The sequence below is a fragment of the Dicentrarchus labrax genome, unplaced genomic scaffold (genome assembly GCF_905237075.1).
Source record: "Dicentrarchus labrax unplaced genomic scaffold, dlabrax2021, whole genome shotgun sequence".
NCBI classification, from domain to species: Eukaryota; Metazoa; Chordata; class Actinopteri; family Moronidae; genus Dicentrarchus; species Dicentrarchus labrax.
In genome coordinates, this window is record NW_026136704.1 from 10823572 (window position 1) to 10842845 (window position 19274).

The 19274-nt window shown below is 39.6% G+C and overlaps 1 protein-coding gene across 3 annotated transcripts in view; it reads right to left on the reverse strand.

The window, feature by feature from the left end:
- The window catches only part of lsamp (limbic system associated membrane protein), a 1177706-nt gene that overhangs the window by 643972 nt on the left and 514460 nt on the right, over window positions 1-19274 (reverse strand). The gene's annotated exons all lie outside the window — the stretch shown is intronic.

Consider the following 19274-nt stretch of genomic DNA (forward strand, 5'->3'; position numbering starts at 1 on the left):
GAAGTGTGCTCATATAGTAGACAATGGGCCAAATCAGCTCTAGTTGATCCAGATTAGAGAAGATATACATATGACATGTCAAATAGTTTGTGCTACAAAAGAGATCAATGGATTTGAGATCACAAATATCAAAATAAGAAATAAATGTAAAATATTTTTAGACGTGTCATCTGCTCTTTTTTGTTTACCTCCTAGACAGATGTAAACACGCATACAGTGGACATATAAAACTACCTAACCATACAGTTAGACAGCTGCAGGTGACTTACAGCAGTACAACCTTGTGACATCCTTTTGTTAATGCACTGCTGAGTGTTGAACCAGCAGCCACTGCCAGCTGCCAGCTACAAGACAGAGAAAACAATGCTGCTGATGAAGGAGGAATCAGACCAACACAACTTTCCATCATAGCTGCAGGTGTAGCTGAGTGGAAGAAGAAATACCAGACTGAACAACACTGATTGATACTGAAAAAATTTATATTATTTACAAATGATCCAATTGCCCTTTTAAAATAGAAACTGTCATTTTGTGGCAGGAGACTAGAGTACATCTTGGGAACTGATATGTTAGATGTGACAGGTGAGCAATGATCTGTGTGTAAGAGAAGGCAAGTACAGGTTTAGACAAGTGGAAAGTGAGGATGAGCTGTTTTACTGAACCTGTCAATATTAAAGTGGAAAGTGTCAAACTGAGGATCCAGTCTGTCTCAGGCTCAATGTTGAAACATCTTTGAGGTGGAGAACAGAAATCTCTCTGGGATTCAGCAGAGATACAGGCAGGTGTGTGTGTGTGTGTGTGTGTGTGTGTGTGTGTGTGTGTGTGTGTGTGTGTGTGTGTGTGTGTGTGTGTGTGTGTGTGTGTGTGTGTGTGTGTGTGTGTGTTTTAAAATCCAGCTTATTTCAGGATGAGGGAATTCCTAATATTTCTGCTCTTGTTAGTATCTTGAGATGTGCAGTGATGACAGTGAAACACTCTATATATCAGTCGGGTAATTTCCTCAGTGTCACAAACTATAAACAACATCCTTGTTCATGTCATTCTGATTTTACAGAAGCGACACTTGACTTGATATTGACCAATCAGCTCTAACTTCATTCTCCTGCAGTTTGGCTGCCTACTGGAACAGAAGCTCATTAGCAGAGATGCTGTTTTAGTGAGAGACACCAGTGCAGTCTGTATGCCGGGGCAGACGTCAGTGTTTACTTGTAAGTGGGAAAGAGGAAACTGAAAGTTAATCACTAAAACTGAAGTTAAATTAAATGTAGCAAGACTTGTGTTGCTGATATATTTTCCATTATATTCTGTGTTCATGATCATATGTTTTTGTTTCCCTCTGTGGGGCTTCAACACGAGAGACCTTATGCTACAGGTAGACTGTGTGGGGAAGCTCATTTAATTCCCTTCTTGTTTCACACTCCTCATTTGTATTTTAGACTCAGAGGAGAGGGTAGTGTGTTCATTATAATGTGGCAGCAACAACACAAAGACAGAAACAACACAAAGGTTCAGTGGAATCATCAAATAAATATCATGAACAATAAAGTTTTCTGCCACAGTCAGAGAAGTGAGACTATGTGATGTCAATGAGAACTGTGTTTACATACACATTATTCTCTCTGTAAAGATTTTACAGTCCTGTTCATAGCATAAAGACATCTCATTAATTTAGATACAGATGGATCCGTACACAGAAAGCTCATAAAATCTGTTTGGAATCATGCAGCAAATTGTAAAGTATGCAGGCCAATGTCCCACAGACAGGTGTTTGCAAACATCAGTTCTGTTGTGGGCAGATGGCTGCTTTAGTGTCTAACTAATTGTTAACATTACCTTTTTAAATTGTGTTTTACCAAAAACAGACAGTTAACATGAGATCTGTGTTAATCTACAGTCAATCCACTTCAATCTATAACTATAGAAAAAACCCCACCTCATTACAACCAGGAAGAAAATAATATCCCCTTTACACAATCTAGTCCACTCATCTCTTAGACTGAACCAAAGGTTCAAAGCTTCTGAACCCTGGGTGTCTTCATTAGTAATTAATTTCCAGTCCACAATGTTTCTGTTCAGCAACTAAGGTTCTGCTGTCAGTAAGAAAACCTGAAGCAAAACTTATTTTAAGGAGAACTTGAGAAACTCAGGGTGGATTTGCAGTTGTTGGAGATTTTTATCTCAATGCTGTGTTTGCTTGTGAGAGGAGAACCATAAAGTTTTGATAATACAGTGTTTTTACTGAGAACAGCAGAGTTTGAGAGAGAGCTCACTGTCCCATGAGCATTTAGTTTATCCCTGGATCAAATCTCAGTCCAACTGAAGAGATGAGATAAATTAGAAAAGAAATAGAAGAAACAACAAACAACAGTTAAACAAGACAGAAGTCTTGCCTCTTTCTCACATTCACTCACTCGTGCTATGATGTATACCTCTAACCTCAATCTGCATCAATTTGTCTTCCTCTGGAGACTCTCAGCTAATTTTCCCAACAATTCAAAGACACGACTCCTCCATTCTGCTTCTGGTATCTCATGAAGCTACAACCCATTAAAGCTGCTGGATCAGCACCATGGACAGAGACAGTACAGACAGGGTTCACTGTGAGAACTCAACAAGTGCACAGAGAGAGGTGGTACGTATGGGCTCACAGACTGTATGGGTGTCTGCAGTACACCTGCTACTTTTCCATGTAGGTGCAGCTGTGCAAAGTACAAAAGGGCCAGCTTTGAAACCACTGGGCCAATCACAGTGAAGCATGACACCTCAGCCAAACAAGAGAAAAGATTATTCTTCAGGAAATCAAGTCATGTCTTGTCCCGATGGATGACGTGAAAACACAAAATATCTGCAACCAGAGGCAGATGTTTTCTATAGTAAATTATTACAGTGTAATAAAAAGTGTTCTTGAAACAGTTTAGGCCAATCTGATGCTATTTTGTTACATGATATTAATGATATTAATAATGTGACAGTAACATACGAAAAAACAATAATATAATAAAAATAAAGAATATAATGATAATACAAACTTCAATGTCTTCATAGTGTTTGTTTTGCCCAATCAACAGTTTAAGACCGAGAGATAATCAGTTACGTTATATAAAACATGTAAAACAAAGTTAGAGTGACACAAACTGGTCAAACTGACCACAGTCCACTGGAAGAAAACTCAACATGCTGCCACGACTCAGTGATTGAAAACTCTCCATATTCCAGCATGACGTTCAGTCAGTTTTCTCAACATTTATGGCCTCTGCAATCTGGGGAAGGTTTGGACAGAAGGAAAGATCACACTCTTACGTTCAATGTCACCATCAGCCCCAGCTGTGATACAGACCTGTAAAGGCTTTGAGGCAGGTTTAAGTTGGCAGTATAAAGTGATCTGAAGTGTGAGCTGGCAGTAAACACTGACTGAGAAGATCCAACACCATTCCTCAGAGCATGTGACCCACTGTTGGCTGTGAATCAAACGCTCCCCTTTAAAAGTGCCAGTTACAAAGGGGATGGATAGATAAGAGTCTAAAGCAGCCAACAAAATATGCAGCACAGGAAAGACAAATGAAAAGATAAAAGTGAATTAACTGACTAAATAAAAGTGTATGATAAAACGATAAAAGAAAAATAAAGTCAAAGTCAAAGTAAAAGCTTTCTGACTGAAAGTTGAATCACTTTAGGTTTGAAACTTTGATCCAGAACAGCTGAAACAGAACCACCTTGGGATCTCATGTTCAAAAGGTTTGTGTTTTAACCTTGATCTGAACCATGGCGAGCCTTTAAAACTAACAGTGAGAATTTAAGTAAGACTCTAAAATAACAAAGTGAAGTTTGATTGGGGGTGAAATAATTCTGTTACCTGATCCTTGTTACAATTTTAGCACCACGATCTTATCTTAAAAAGCCCCCCCTAAAAAACCACATGATAATATTAACAACATTAATATGATATGATTATAATAAAGACAAAAAAGTGTTTAAAACAAACAATGTTAACTTTGGGGGCTGGAGAGGAGTTTTTCTGTGTGGTTTTACTTTCCCACCCACACAAGCAGTCATATGACCATCAACCTTGTGCTCTTCAGCCTGATAATCTAAGCTTCAGGCCACTTACTGCCTCTGTTGAGCTCCAACCTGATGCATTATCAGCTCATTACTTCATCATTCCATGTAAAACCAGCACCACATTTATTAACACTTAAAAGTATGTCAGTTTTTAATGAGAAGAGGAGTAGTAAATGAAAGAGCAGGTGGGAGAGGAGGAGGTTGAGATCAGGATGCAGTCTAATGATATAGGAGTGATGGTTTTGTGTGTGTGTGTGTGTGTGTGTGTGTGTGTGTGTGTGTGTGTGTGTGTGTGTGTGTGTGTGTGTGTTATTATTAATGGAAGTAAAATAACTACACTTATCAGTGTATCCCATCTGTGCATGGAATTTAGAAAATGAATAAATGAGGTGTGATTTTGAGCAAGATGAAGAAAAACATATTTAATTTTTACCATGCAATGGCCCATCTGGAAATATCAGCTAAATGAAGGATTTATACACAGAGTACACATCAATTTCAGGATCCGATATACAGTACAGGAGAACGTGGAGAGATATGAGAAGACACAACCAAGGACTGGACACTGAGAGGACATTAATGTTGATGTGACCTCCATTTAAACTGAGGACTGCAGGGTACCAGAGCACATAAAACACAGCTCATTTGAATGGGAGTGTGCTGCTATTTTAAAGGGAAAGCGTGTGTGTCCAAACTGTAAATCCCTCTGGGCCACACAACTGAGTCTGAAGGCTAAATGGAGGTAAAAGCCAATTAAATAAGTCCATTAAAACGCTCCAATTAATTCAGAACGCTGCAGCACGAGTACTGACAGGAACTAGAAAAAGAGATCACATCTCTCCTGTACTAGCTACTCTGCATTGGCTCCCTATAAAATGTAGAATTGAATTTAAAATCCTCCTCCTCACCTATAAAGCTCTTCATGGTCAGGCCCCTTCATATCTTAAAGAGCTCATAGTACCCTATTACCCCACTAGAACACTACGTTCTCTGAATGCTGGGCTACTTGTGGTTCCTATAGTCTCTAAAAGTAGAACAGGAGCCAGAGCCTTCAGTTACCAAGCTCCTCTCCTGTGGAACCAGCTTCCAGTTGTGGTTCGGGAGGCAGACACCCTCACCACATTCAAGAGTAGGCTTAAGACATTCCTCTTTGATAAAGCTTATAGTTAGGGCTGGATCAGGTGAGTCCTGAACCATCCCTTAGTTATGCTGCTATAGGCCTAGACTATCGGGGGGATTTCCCATGGTGCACTGAGCTACTCTCTTCCTCTCTCTTTCTGCACTCATTCATGTCCCTTTAATGCATGTTACTAACTCCACTTCTTCCCCGGAGTTCTTGTGCTTTCTCGTCTCGCAGGTTCTCATGGATCCTGGTGGAGCCTCCTGCCATGGTCCTGCTTGACTGCCATTGCCAATACTGTTGTTGCTGTGCACCTGTCTGTCTGTCTGTCGCTCTCTCTCTCTCTCTCTCTCTCTCTCTCTCTCTCTCTCTCTCTCTCTCACCCCAACTGGTCGAGACAGACGACCACCCACCTAGAGCCGGAGGATCTGTCCTAGGTTTCTGCCTTTTAACAGGCAGTTTTTCCTTGCCCTTGTCGCCAAGTGCTTGCTCATGGTGGTACTGTTGGGTCTCTGTAATTAATGTTAAAGAGTTCGGTCTAGACCTGCTCTATTTGAAAAGTGTCCTGAGATAACTTCTGTTATGAATTGGCGCTATACAAATAAAATTGAATTGAATTGAATTGAATTAAATGTCTATTATCAAGTGATTTAATGTTCATTTTCTCCATTATGAACGACCATCAGCTCACCACCTGCTGGGCTACAGTGTTGATCAGCTCAGCAGGCGTGTTGTGATCTAACAGGATCAGACAGGTGTGGAGACACTCTGCACAGACACATGTGAATGCACTGGTACCTGCGCCAAGTCCTGCATGAAGTTTAAATAAATCAAAGTACACTGATCTCCTTCCACCTGAGATTCTTATCCTTCATCAGTAGTCTGATTTCCCTTTTATCCCACTAACTTTATGAAAGAAAGACTAAATGAAGAGTAGAAAAACATGTAGTCACTATTTACAAAATATATATTCATTAACACACTGACAGCAGCAAAGTCAACAATCTGGGATGTTTGTTGCCACTTCATGAAATGTCAGTGAATGTCTTCCTGTTAAGTCACGATGTACCTGTGGTGTGAAATATTCAGAGTGAGATCTCTCTGTCTGGAAGAAGTTTTATTTATCCTGCAAAGAGTGAGCAGAGCTCAGATAGTTTGTATTGAAGTCTAATACCAATCTCATGTCTGCTGCCATGGGCTAAAATATTAACAATCAGCTCAAGAGGAGATGTTACTGAAGTTAGAAACATTCACACAGAGGAAAGTACATTATATGCATGGAGCAGAGTGGACATACTTTCTAATGTTTTCTCTAACGGATTTAGTATTCTTACTATAAAGTGCACAGGAAATACTTTAATTGCCTTGATTACTTACATAGATTTGAGAAGACTTTGATTCAAAGTGATTATACACAAAATAAAACAACAATGAGTTTAAATGAGTCCTAACTTCCTCAGTGTTCATTTCTTTGCCCCATGTGTTTTCCTTTTTAATATAATTCATAACTGATGGACTGATGAGTGCTGATGGAGAATTATTTCTTGTCAAAAGATAATATTGGAATTAAAACAGACAAACAAACTGATAATCTACATCAGTAAAGCCTGAGAAACACAAAGATGCTGGAACTTCACAAACAGGATGTAACAATGGAACAATTCCATGTCAGCACCGCCCGCAACCTAACATCTTTAACTGCAGTCAACCTTTCTGATTGGTTCAGTAATCATAAGTTTATTGTGGACAGAGTCAACACAGAGGAACCACTGTGTGTTTTTTATCTTCTCTGACAGGTTAGATGGAAATCAATGGTTCTGATGTGCAATGGTGCGTTTTCTTTTTGAAGTATGTTTTGATTCAGCTATAAATAATCTCTCTCTATCTGTACAGTCATTTCTCCCAGCAGCCAGCAGACAGGCACTCATTAAACCTTTCTACAACTCTGAAGACACTATCTTGACTCATCTAAAAATGAAATTCAAATTGTTCCTCTCTGAGTTGAATATTCAGCAGCTGAAATCATCACTGAATTTCTTGCCAGAGTATATTTCAGCGACAGTGAACTGCCAGTGTCACAGCAGAGACTCACAGATACTTGTAGACACAACAGAGAGGCAGAGAGAGTCACATATAAAGTTGAGTGGACACAAACTCTCTCTCTGTGTCGGTAACCTTGAGATCTGGAGAACCATGAAATCTAATTTCATTGCTGATGTCTCAGTGCAGCGACACATTCTGAGAGTGTGTTGAACTGTAGAGGAGGCTGTTGTTGGTGGACTCACACACACACACACACACACACACACACACACACACCAACAAACCAGATATAAACTGGATCTGTGTGTGTGTTTGATTTTACACAGAGAGGGTCAGAGATCATTTATGTAGAGCATTCTTCACAGCAGCAGAGTGAGAGAAAATACAGGGACCTGTCTGTACTGGATTTCATCCTGTGGCATGTATGTTTATCTATGTGCACATATGAGTACGTGTGATACAGTGAGAGTTTGTGACTTCACCTTTTAATTTGTCCTTGTGGGACATCCAGTTCCACTTTACATCAGTCATTCAAATTTATATACCTGCCTTCATATAAGTTATTTCTCTTTTTATTTTTCCTGTCATTATTATTACTTTGTGAACGTGAATATTTCATGGTAAATATTAATTTGTAATGAAACTTTAGTGAGTAGCTTATCTCTAAGCTAAGTGAAGTGTCTCATTCAGTGGAGTCAAGTTCATTTATTTATTTCACATCCTGAAGAGAAATTAGGATCCCAACTGATCTACATCTTCTAACCAAACCTCTGACACCAGCACTGTCGCTTCTTAATGTAAATTACAATCTCTGAAACTGTTTCTCTCTTTGAGATCAGCAACACGACCCACTGATCATCAACTCATTAATGAGATTGTACAGAAGTATTCAGGGAAACTGTGATTACTGTAGTATGATTAACCAACCCTAATACACACAGCATCTCTCTCTCTGACATGCACATATATTTAAATTAAGGTCTAATATCAATATCAGTGATGAGTGATCGAACAAGTTGTCTGAGCAGAAATGCAGCAGAAATGCACCTTTAAATGTGCAACAGACTACCGATTGCATTGGGAAGAGTAATCGATGGCATCAAGCATAGCTAAGAGACCAGAAGGAGTCGAGACAGAATATCCAGAAAATTTAGTTTCAGGTCTCTCAAGTGTATGTGAGAAAAAAGAATGGATAACAAGATGCTTATGTGGTCTGACTGCTGAGAGTCTCCTCTCCACTTAAATACCTGACCCTGAATCATAATTTTCTTCTTTCTCTGCTCTTCAACTGCATTTTATCCAATGACATGATGTGACATTAAGTCACAGTCCTCCATCCTCTGCACAGAAACTGACTGATGATGGATTTGCTTTGTAGCACATTCTCCTTCTATCAGGAGAAGGAGAAACTGCAAAACTGAGTATGAGCATAAACAGACACATGGCTGAGTAGATAGACAAACTACCATGCTGACACAACAAAGACCATTTCATAATTCACAACACATTAATGATCTAACATGTTGGATAAATCCGCCCAATGAAGTAAGTGGCTGTGTGGAGATGAAAATGGCCACTGAGCTTCTCTGTGTTTACTGATATCACAAAGACAGAAATACAGACATTATAACAAGTTTGAACTCAGTTTGTATTCCAAGAACCCTGTAAGATAAATGGTGAATTGTTTTGAAATCCATATTTGTTGTCCTAGTTAAATGAAAGTAAAGGAAAAAGAACAGGGCCACAGCACGAGATATTCAGGTTCATGTATCCTACTGACAGAATGGAGGTTTACAACAATCACCAGTGGAATACAAAGTGCTTGTAGTCATCAATACTAGAATATATCTGAAGTGTCAGGCTATCTGTGTCACAGACACAGGCGGAGGGGGAATTCAGCTGCCTCTGTTAATCAGCATTGAGCTCTATCCACCTGTACACATCACATTATCATGAGCACCAGACTGGAAGTCAGTGTGTCATATTCAAATCATTTAGCACTGTGTCTGAATAAAGAGTAAAAGACCACCTTATTGCTGTGACAACCAAGTGATTATTCCACCAGGTGTGATACAAATTAGAATTTAATGACGGGAATTTGGTCTGTAGTCAGAATGTAAGATATCTGGTGGAACTGAAGTGGAATGATCCATTTAAAGCAGCTCTAAATACATAGAATCCAACCAAGTTCTGGAAGGGAAAAAGAAGAAGCTGAACAGACAAATGAGGTTAACAAAATGTTTAAAATGTCCTCCAACATAATCTTTTATTGTATTTCTTTATTGATTGTTTTCACATTTCCTTTTATCTGTCTTTATCTGTCGTTCCCTCTGCAATCTCTCCACCTCCGATCCATTTCAACACCTTCCTCATCTTTTATGTATGTCATCTTCCATCTTTCAGTTCTCATCTTCCTCCCGACTGACTGATAAGGAAAATGGATTCAGCTCCTTTGAGAAAGTTTCTGCCCAGTTATGATAATATATATGCAAATAAATGATTAACAAAATGCAAATAAATGTATGTATGATTGCATACAGTAATAGCTACAGTATGTGTATAAGGATGAGGTAATTTTTTAAAAACTGGAAATTAAATTGCTAAATAGTTTTTTAGATTAAATTACAATGCCAGTCTTGGCTAATCCTGAAATACCTGAAAACATTCTGGTACTACCTTCATTTTATTTATATTTTTTTATCAACATCATCTATAGGTGTTTGCATTCTATCTGTAAAGCCACAGTTGTTGGTCACGGGTCTTGAGCTGCCAACCTTGACGGCCTCTCAAGCTACTCTCAGTATGCACTCCTACAGTAGCAGTCTACCAGCTAGCGGTCTATGTCACAAGCCTTAACAGAGCAATGCTTTTCCTGCAGAACAACTCAGGCTGTTGAGATGTGACTGTGGAGCAAAGCAGCGGTGTTTCATCTGCTGCCTCCTCTCCACGTCCCATTGGCTGTAGCTCACAGCTGTTTAGTGTCAGAGTAACTGATTCACTTCAGTTAACAAGAGGAGAGTTTATGAGGCAGCATACACTGGACTGGACACAAAATCTGGCACACAGAGCTCTATACACAGCTATGAGTCTGATGTCTGGCTACATAACAAGTCTCCTTACAATCCTCCAATTAGTCAACACGATATCAGTATAGTGTGAAATTAGATCAAACACACACACACACACACACACACACACACACACACACACACACACACACACACATACACATACACATACACATACACATACACACACACACACACACACACACAGAGAAAATCTCATTTCCATTTTACTGAATCAGAAGTATGTGTGATGTGTTTCTTTGGTGCATTACCATATAAATAACTGCCACTGCTTATCAAGCTTTGTTTAAGAAGCCAGAACAGAGAGACAGAGAGAGAGATACTGTGTGTGTGAGAGAGATCACCTTGCTTACTGTAGAAGGAGTCAATAAAAGCTACCATCTCATCTAAACATTTCTGTTCAACACTTTTACTCGTGCTCACATTGTGACCTGCTTGGGTCTGCCTGGTTGTCTGTTCTAGACACAAAACAATGTTCAAGTCATTGAACGAACAAATACTGACTTGGAGAAGGTTATACTATGGAAACAAGGATTTATTTGTAATCCCTTTAGATCACTTTTTTTTCACATGTCTATATACGTACATGTATTATATTTATTCATGGCAAGAATTGTAAAAACTGCTACATGATTCACTGATTCACTTAAAACACATTCACAATATCACAAGAGCAGACCGTGAAAGAGCACCCCTCACACGCTGGAAGACTGTTAGTGTTTCTGCATTATATTATATGCATTATATTATATTCTGATGTTACTGACTGTCACTTTCCACATCTGTATTTATTACCTCAGTTGTTTAAGTTACTATAATAAATTCACAAATTTGTTGCCATCTATTGTGTCCTCTTACGTATTCGTCATGGCCTAGGAGCCGGGTTATGACAATGTCAACCTTTGTTTGGCTGCTTTGGGAAACAGAACACACCTGCCTGCTGGAGATCTCAGGGACGCTGAAGGAGCTACAGGGAGCAGAGCCGAGAATGGACTCATCAACCTGAAGGAGGATCAGATCCAAACAAGGCTACACACACAAGGCAAAGAAGCAAACCATGAATTTCAAATGTTTATATTCATTCATACTAACCTCGTCTTTCTGTCACTGTACAGAGACTCACAAAACCTTACTCACAATAAAGACCATGTATAGGACTGAACTCAATCTGTTCAGGGTTCCAGTTGTAGTGAACCTTCAAAAGACCAAGAGCTCTATTTTCATTCAGGTGCAGCCAATCTCAGCAATACAAATCAGAAGGTAAAGATGTAATCTGTGTAGCTATTGGTATATGTGAATATAATAGCTCTTTTCACATGATTGTTTTCACATGCTTTCATTTAACTTTGAATCAACAGTTGACCTTTGGCACTATGGTAACATAACATAACATTTACTAATGTAAAACTCTCAGCTGTATCGTTCTCACTCTGTCTACAGCTGTCAGCTTTAGTTAGTAGATAAACCAGAGCCATAGGAGAGTTGTCTGCATCAGTTAGTCTAAAAGAGTCCTACAGCAGCCTGAGGAGCTCAGAGGAAATGATCTGAGTGAAGTGAGATTGCTGAGGTTGCTTTTCTAGTAGTTTCTAATAAGATCCAAGCTTACTCTTACATGTGGGAGACTCAAACAATCACTGGGCTGAGGAAAGATGTTCATTAAAGAGACTGTTCCTTTGGCTGAGAAGAAGGTTGTGGATGTGTTATCCTTAAGGATAAACCGAACCACAGTAATTCCGTAGTACATTTAATCTTAGAACATGCAGTAGTTTGTACTCAAACAAAAAGCAGCCCCCCCATTAACATATGTATTCTTATTATTATTCCCACATTTAAATCCTTCATAACACTACGGAGCCCAAGGAGCTCAAGCTTTGAATTTCATGTCTCATCAACACAGAACACAGCATTACCACCTTTTTAATCACAACTCACAACCAACTGAAATGTCAACGGAGAGAAACAATGAGCACTGACATGATGACACATGGAAAGGGCCTTCACTTGAAGAAGATAATAGTGAATTAATTGTGACTTAATTGCGTCTTTTTCAGATCAGAGGTTTAATTACTTAATTTGTCTCATTATGAGCAGATTATGAGAGCAGGAAAGAAACAGATCAGCTACAAATGTCTTCATGTCACAAGAAATTCCTGCATTCATCTGCTGCCAAAAGGAGTCTTTACACTGTCAGAGTGACAGACTGACTGTAATTGTTCAATGTACACTGAGAGAAGCAGGATGTGGAAAATCCATCATTTCCATGGACAATCTATGCTGTCACCCCAACTCCAACACGCAGGCCAGCAGACATGTGTAACATATTCCAGTTGATAGGTGACAGGAAAGGAGCTCTTAAACCTTGTGAACTGTGACTGAGAACTGAACTGACCCTTACACCGATCAACCATAACATTATGACCACTGACAGTGAATAACACTGGTTATCTGGATTTAATAGCACCTGCTAGTGGGTGGGATAGATTAGGCATCAAGTGAACATTTTTTCCTCAAAGTTAATGTGTTAGAAGCAGGAAAAATGGGCAGTGTGAGGATTTGAGCGACTTTGACAAGGGCCACATTGTGATGGCGAGAAGACTGGGTCAGAGATCTCCAGAACTGCAACTCTTGTGGGGTGTTTCCGGTCTGCAGTGGTCAGTACCTATCAAAAGTGGTCCAAGGAAGGAAAAGTAGTGAACTGGAGACAGGGTTATGGGTGGCCATCATAGTCATAATGTTTCTCCACCCTGTAGGAAGAAAACGGTCAATTATTTCAACATCATCCTTGTTTCTGCCAAACTAAAATCATTTATGCTTTATATCAGCCCTTTACACAACCTCTATCCATTTAGCAGTGGCTTTGGTGGATATGAACACATTTAGTTACAGAATGAATTAGGACAATAGGTAATACAGACCACATACTTTGGCCTTACTGAATGGAGATGTTGGCCTATAGTGGTGGTCCTGCTGCTGTGAGATTTGACTGAGCTCTTCTCTCTTTATAGAGGTTATAAAACAGCAGCTGCCAGTGTTTCATTGGTTCTTATCCATCTCACATCCTGCAGCAGGAGTCACACTGCATTTGTCACATCTGATGACACTTCACTTGTCCACAGAAACATGAGAAATGAGTGCAATATAGCTCAGTGCTGATATTGATAACTTTCTCTATGGCTAAAGGGTTGACATTAAAGAGAAAAAGCTTCAGTATCAGAATCTGACTGTACGACTTTAAAGGGTGAATGTGTGACAAATGGTTTAAAATAGTTATAATAATGGAAATAGTTGGATTTCATGTCAGATGTCATCTCCAAAAAAAAATAGAAAATAGAGGTTGCATGAGTTATAGCTTAATCCCTCATGACTCAGAGCAGAATGTGGAATATGGACGAGTCCTTTAATACATGAAATGTTTTGGTTTATCTGAAAGATGTTCAATGGTTGGATAGTATCAAATCAAAGATCAAAGTATTTAATCACTTGTTTAATCGTGCATCGTAGTAGGATCTGTGAAATCATCCGAAGGATAAAGTCGCCCCTCGTAAATAACTAACACGCCTTCTCTTAGAGCAACAGCACAGTCATTTCTTCTTTTCCAAAACCATCAACACTTTTCCTCACACAATATTTACATGCAACTGTACTTTGTTGCACCTCCCAAACGTGGAAATGATTTGTTTCTCCTCTTGTGGCCCTGAAGTATCCATAATTCACTTTCACTCAGCTTAATGAAACTATTTACTCGGCAGGCAGCACCTTTGAGGAAGCTCTCAGCAGAGAGACTCTGCCACAGGAAACTCGAGGAACAACGGCACACTGATGAATCTGTCTGATAATGAAATGTATTCTTTGGTAAATATAACTCATACTGTAGCTTTTATTACAGAGTTAGAGCACCAGAGTCAAGACAAAGTTCCTGTTGTACAAAACTCACAAATATGCATCAGTGGTGAGAGGGTGTGTTGGACCCCAAAATGCCCCCGACCAGGTGCATTAACCAGAGGATCTCTCATGTTCTCCATGGAGATATCTGCCCAGAGCATCGATGGGGTCATGTACTTTAGGAAATTATGTAGTGTGACAAATCCTTCTTTGGGAAAATCAATTGTGAATTCGACCCTCTGAAGTACCGAGATAAATCTCTGTCAAGAGAAGTTACTCGAGCCTTTCACGGTTTGTCCTCAAGATGCTGACTTGTGTCATTTGTTTCTCACTGTATTTTTCTCTGTCTTTCTTCTCAATTTGATTTATTTTAGTATTGTAAAATCTTAGAAAAATAAACACACTTATGTGTTATTTGATAAATCAATATTCATTGAGAAGCATTGGCATTTGGTGAGATTACTGCCTGTGTTTAGTGGAGGTGGTGAAACCTGGAGGAGAATCTTCTAATATATCTGCCACACTTCATTTGGCCTCTAATTAAGAGTTAATCCAAAGGCTCAAACCAATTGAAGCATTCGATGTGGCTCATTCAAAGTAACCTCAACTCATCGTTCAGATTGCATACTGTATATAATACATTCCTTTTATAAAGACTTGTTATTGTGTTTACTCTATCTCTTTACACAAATGCAATTTGGTATGCAGGGCTTTCTGTATCTCAACATGCTATAAAGTAACATTATTGTTCAATAGTACTGTAAGAGTGTGTGCTGTAGGCTACTATGGAAATGTAAAAATCACTCAGTTCTTTCTATGAACAGACAAAAAGACAATACTGGTTTCCATATGCTCCTCATCATATTTAACCATCACATAATCAAATGTCATTATCTACACATAGAGCTCTATGCTTCCTCTCAGCCCTACAAAATGCTGTCCCCTACAGAAGTCTCTCTGCAGCCAGAGTGTGTCTGACTCTCAGGGAGCTGTCAGTCTGCAGGGAGTTAAAGCCAGGCCTTCTCTCTGCTCTGCTGCAAACAGCCAGGCTGTTTCCTGACGCCTATGACAGGACCAGATGCTCCTGTTTACATGATCGCTACAAGTGCCTTCCTACCACCCACCCGAACAGCAGGGTGCACTTGATTGGTTGTAAACGTTTATGTCATTGTAAGTGTGCATTTATATGTGCATGTCTGCACATGTGCTCTCATCCATGTCAGTATGTCTGAATCTGTCTGTGTCTTCAGTTGGTCGAAACACACTAGTTCATTCAGCATGTGAGCCAAGAACCACTGGTAAATTTAAAAGGAAAAATTACCAGTAATACTATCCAAGATAGGGGTTTGACTAGTTTTGCTAAATTGACAAGGAATTAACAAGGTATGAGGAAAGTTTGTAGACTTAACCAGTTAAAATCTTGCCTCTATACTAGGGCTGGGGGTAAACGATTATTTATTAAACGATTAATCTGGCGTTTATTTTATCGATTAGTCAACTAATCTAACGTCTAATTGGACGATTAACGTGAGTTACCTAATGTTAAAAGCTACTGGAATCTTCTTGCTACCGTTAGCTAGATCTAGCAGCTGTGCACTTTGGTGGTGCTAGGCTAACCAATGCATCTTAGCTCTCCCTCTGAAACGGAGGCACCTCTTTGCCACTCGCGAAGGAGACAACAACAAGCAAGCACCAACGCTGGCCAAATCAATCTCATGCCAAAATTTGACGTCGACGTATTGTTGGCGTCGACGTGTCGATGGCGTCGACGCATCGCTACAGGCCTACTCTATACGTATGGTCTGTGACTGTGTTGGACTGTTGTGTCAGTACTTTGACTCACACGGTTTGAGATAACAACGGTTTAAAGCGGCACCGATCTGTGTTGGTGCAATCAATTTAATTTTGGTTATCAATATCATAAACGACAATGAAGGCAAAACACACAATATGGAATCTAACCAAAAGGCTAAATTAAATAAAAAAAGGTCCCAACAGTTGTGTGTTACAGAACAGTGATCATAAAGGTCTGTTTCACTGAGGAGTGACATAAAGACCAGGGGGAGAACGTTATGTTGTACAATGTCATGGATTCATTATTCCATCAATCACACAGCAGCACAGAGAACAACTGTGAGGATGCTGGACTCCATTTCAACCACAAAAAATCATAATGTGGCTCTGTGTGTGCTGAAGAAGTGCATTACTCTTTATGCGACTGAGACTAATAAAGAGCTAATTAATGTCAGATTAAAGTGTGGCTGTTTAGTGCTCTGATGGATGGAATTACAGGAGAGTAAAGTAGACGGTTTCCCTCATTGAGCAGTTCATGGTCAGCATCTTCACCTCAAATGTATGACAGCATCCTATCTATCAATAACTCCACAACCCTTTGACAGAGAGTGAGACAGCAACACACCAGAGACAGACACTCAATACTCCAGCACTGCGTGCAAATGACAGAAAACCTTTCTGAGTGTTATTTTATATTTCTTCGTTTTGTTTCTTCTCTTTGTTTCTTCTCCTTCTATCTCATATGTCTCTCTAGTTTCACCTTTCCCTTGATGTATGTCGTGCTCTCTCTCTCTGTCCTGCTGCAGTTCCATCCATTTCTCACTTCAATCATGCTGTATTCAGACTTTTCAAAGTAAACCTTGGTGTAATGCTTGAGGAAAGGAAGAATTAACTCTTAACCCTTGTGTGGTGTTCGGGTCTGTGGGACCCGTTTTAATTTTTTATTAAAAGAAAAATGATACAATTAATTAATTTTTCAAACTGAGACTCACTGACTTTGGCTCATTTTCTGTGAAGAACATATATCAGAATACATATTTAATGACCACACACCATACACCCCCCCTACACATTTCTATTACATATAAGATGTCCGGGTCCACTGGACCCGGGGCTAATAGAAGTGTGGAAATTGATGTTCTGTGTACCACACCCACCCCCCACCCACCCACACACAGACACACACACACACACACACACACAGCAGGCCTAGACAGGAGGAGGACAGAGTGTAGGTACACAGAACATCAGAGGGTCAAATGTGCGAGTGTCAAGTCTTCCAAGTTTGTATACACGGCTGACACATCCCTGGTATCCTATGTGCCAAAGAAAGGCAAGAATGTGGTACTCATGAGTACACTGCACGGGGATGGAAGAATCTGTGACCAGGAACATCACAAACCAGAGATCATCATGGATTATAATGCCACAAAAGGAGGGGTAGACAACATGGACAAGCTGGTGACGGCCTACAGCTGCAAACGGAGGACTCTATGCTGGCCACTGGTGATATTCTTTGACATGTTGGACATCTCAGCGTACAATGCCTTTGTCATTTGGATGGCATTGAACCCAGAGTGGAAACAAGTGAAGCTCCAGAAAAGACGGCTCTTTCTTGAGGATCTGGGAAAGGCATTGGTGAGACCACAAATCGAGAGAAGAAAACATATCCCCAGAACCCCAGCCTCTGCAGCCATGGTGAGGAGGATTCAGGAGGAGAATGCTGGTGCCCTGTCCACCCAACCTACAGAACCACAAACTGCAGAGCCTGAAGTAAGTGTGTGATGCTGTTGCAGTACATGTCTGGCACTCATGTCTTGTGAGAGAGAGAGAGAGAGGTGTTAGTAAAATTCCTGATCTTTTCATTATTCTAGGTTGTGAACACCAGCAACAAGAAGAAGCGGTGCAAAGTGTGCGGACCCAAGATGGACAGGAAAACACAATATACATGCATCAAGTGCAAAAAGTATATCTGCAACACACACACACAGTAAAGCTCTGCCCCTCATGTGTTGTATAGGCTAGTGGCTAAAGGCCATGTGTTCAATGGGGCTGATGTGTTGTCTTGACTGATATGTTTACTCTGTGTTCATGTGTTCAGCCTGTGTTGTGCACCTGAATGGGTTAAATTTCAAGTTCAAAGAAATAAAAGTCAGTAGTTTTGAAAAACCTTGCTTCACTTGTAAATTTGTTTCCACTCATATCTTGATTTTAATTGATTTTCTTTATTATGTTTTAAATAATAAGTTATAAATGTGACCTAACAAAGGTAAAGGGCAAATATTAACCATATATATTGTTTATACTGCTTGTAATTGGGATAAGGTAAACATCTGTTCAGTATTTTAACATAAAAGTGTTTGATTGTGAGGCATTAAAAGCCACAAAATGCAACGGGTCCATCAGACCCACAAACGCTGGCTGAGTAACAACAATATGAACATTACACAAGGGTTAAGTTTGCTTCAGAGATAAAATAGGATGAAATACAGTGAATGGCTAAAATGATTACTCAGGAAATACAGGGACACAGATAATAACCATGTTGCTTCAAGAGCTGACAGAGTGTATTGGCCGCACAGGTTGAGAGTGGAGGAAAGAGAAAAGAGAAAGAAACGACAGGCAGTAAAAAAAGCCATGAATTATCAGAAACATTTTAATTTGAACGGAAACATGCTGCTGCAGCTGCTGCTGGGCCACAATTTAAAGTTCATATTTAGCTATGGTTAGCCCAACTAAGGAACAAGTCCAGTTCCAAGTCTGCTGAATACAGACTAATGCATTTAATTTCAATCTACATCACCCGCTGTGACATGTAAACACAATTATACTATAGAACTATCCACACACCTGTAACACATCCTATATCCTCCTCTCCTGCTCCATCACTCTATTTGACTTCATCTATGTCTAAATGAAATGTTTTAATGGCATCACAACATTCATTCTATTAAAAACAGTATGTTACAATAACATTAGGGCAATTTCAATCCACCTGTGTAAATTGAATTAGTTTGGAGGGACAGACAGATGGACAGATGGATTGGATTTGTTATCTTTTGTGACACTCAGATTCTTCAAGCAATCAGGCATTTTGTGCAAGATTTAGGGAAAATTCTGTCAGCTCAAACCACAGAATATTCCATCAATGAAGCACTGCTGGAGCAACGTGTGGCTGAATAATAATAATAATAATAATAATAATAATAATAATAATAATAATAATAATATCTGAAAAATAATAATCTTCCTGTTCACTGGACTAATAAGAGTGAACAAAAGGATGG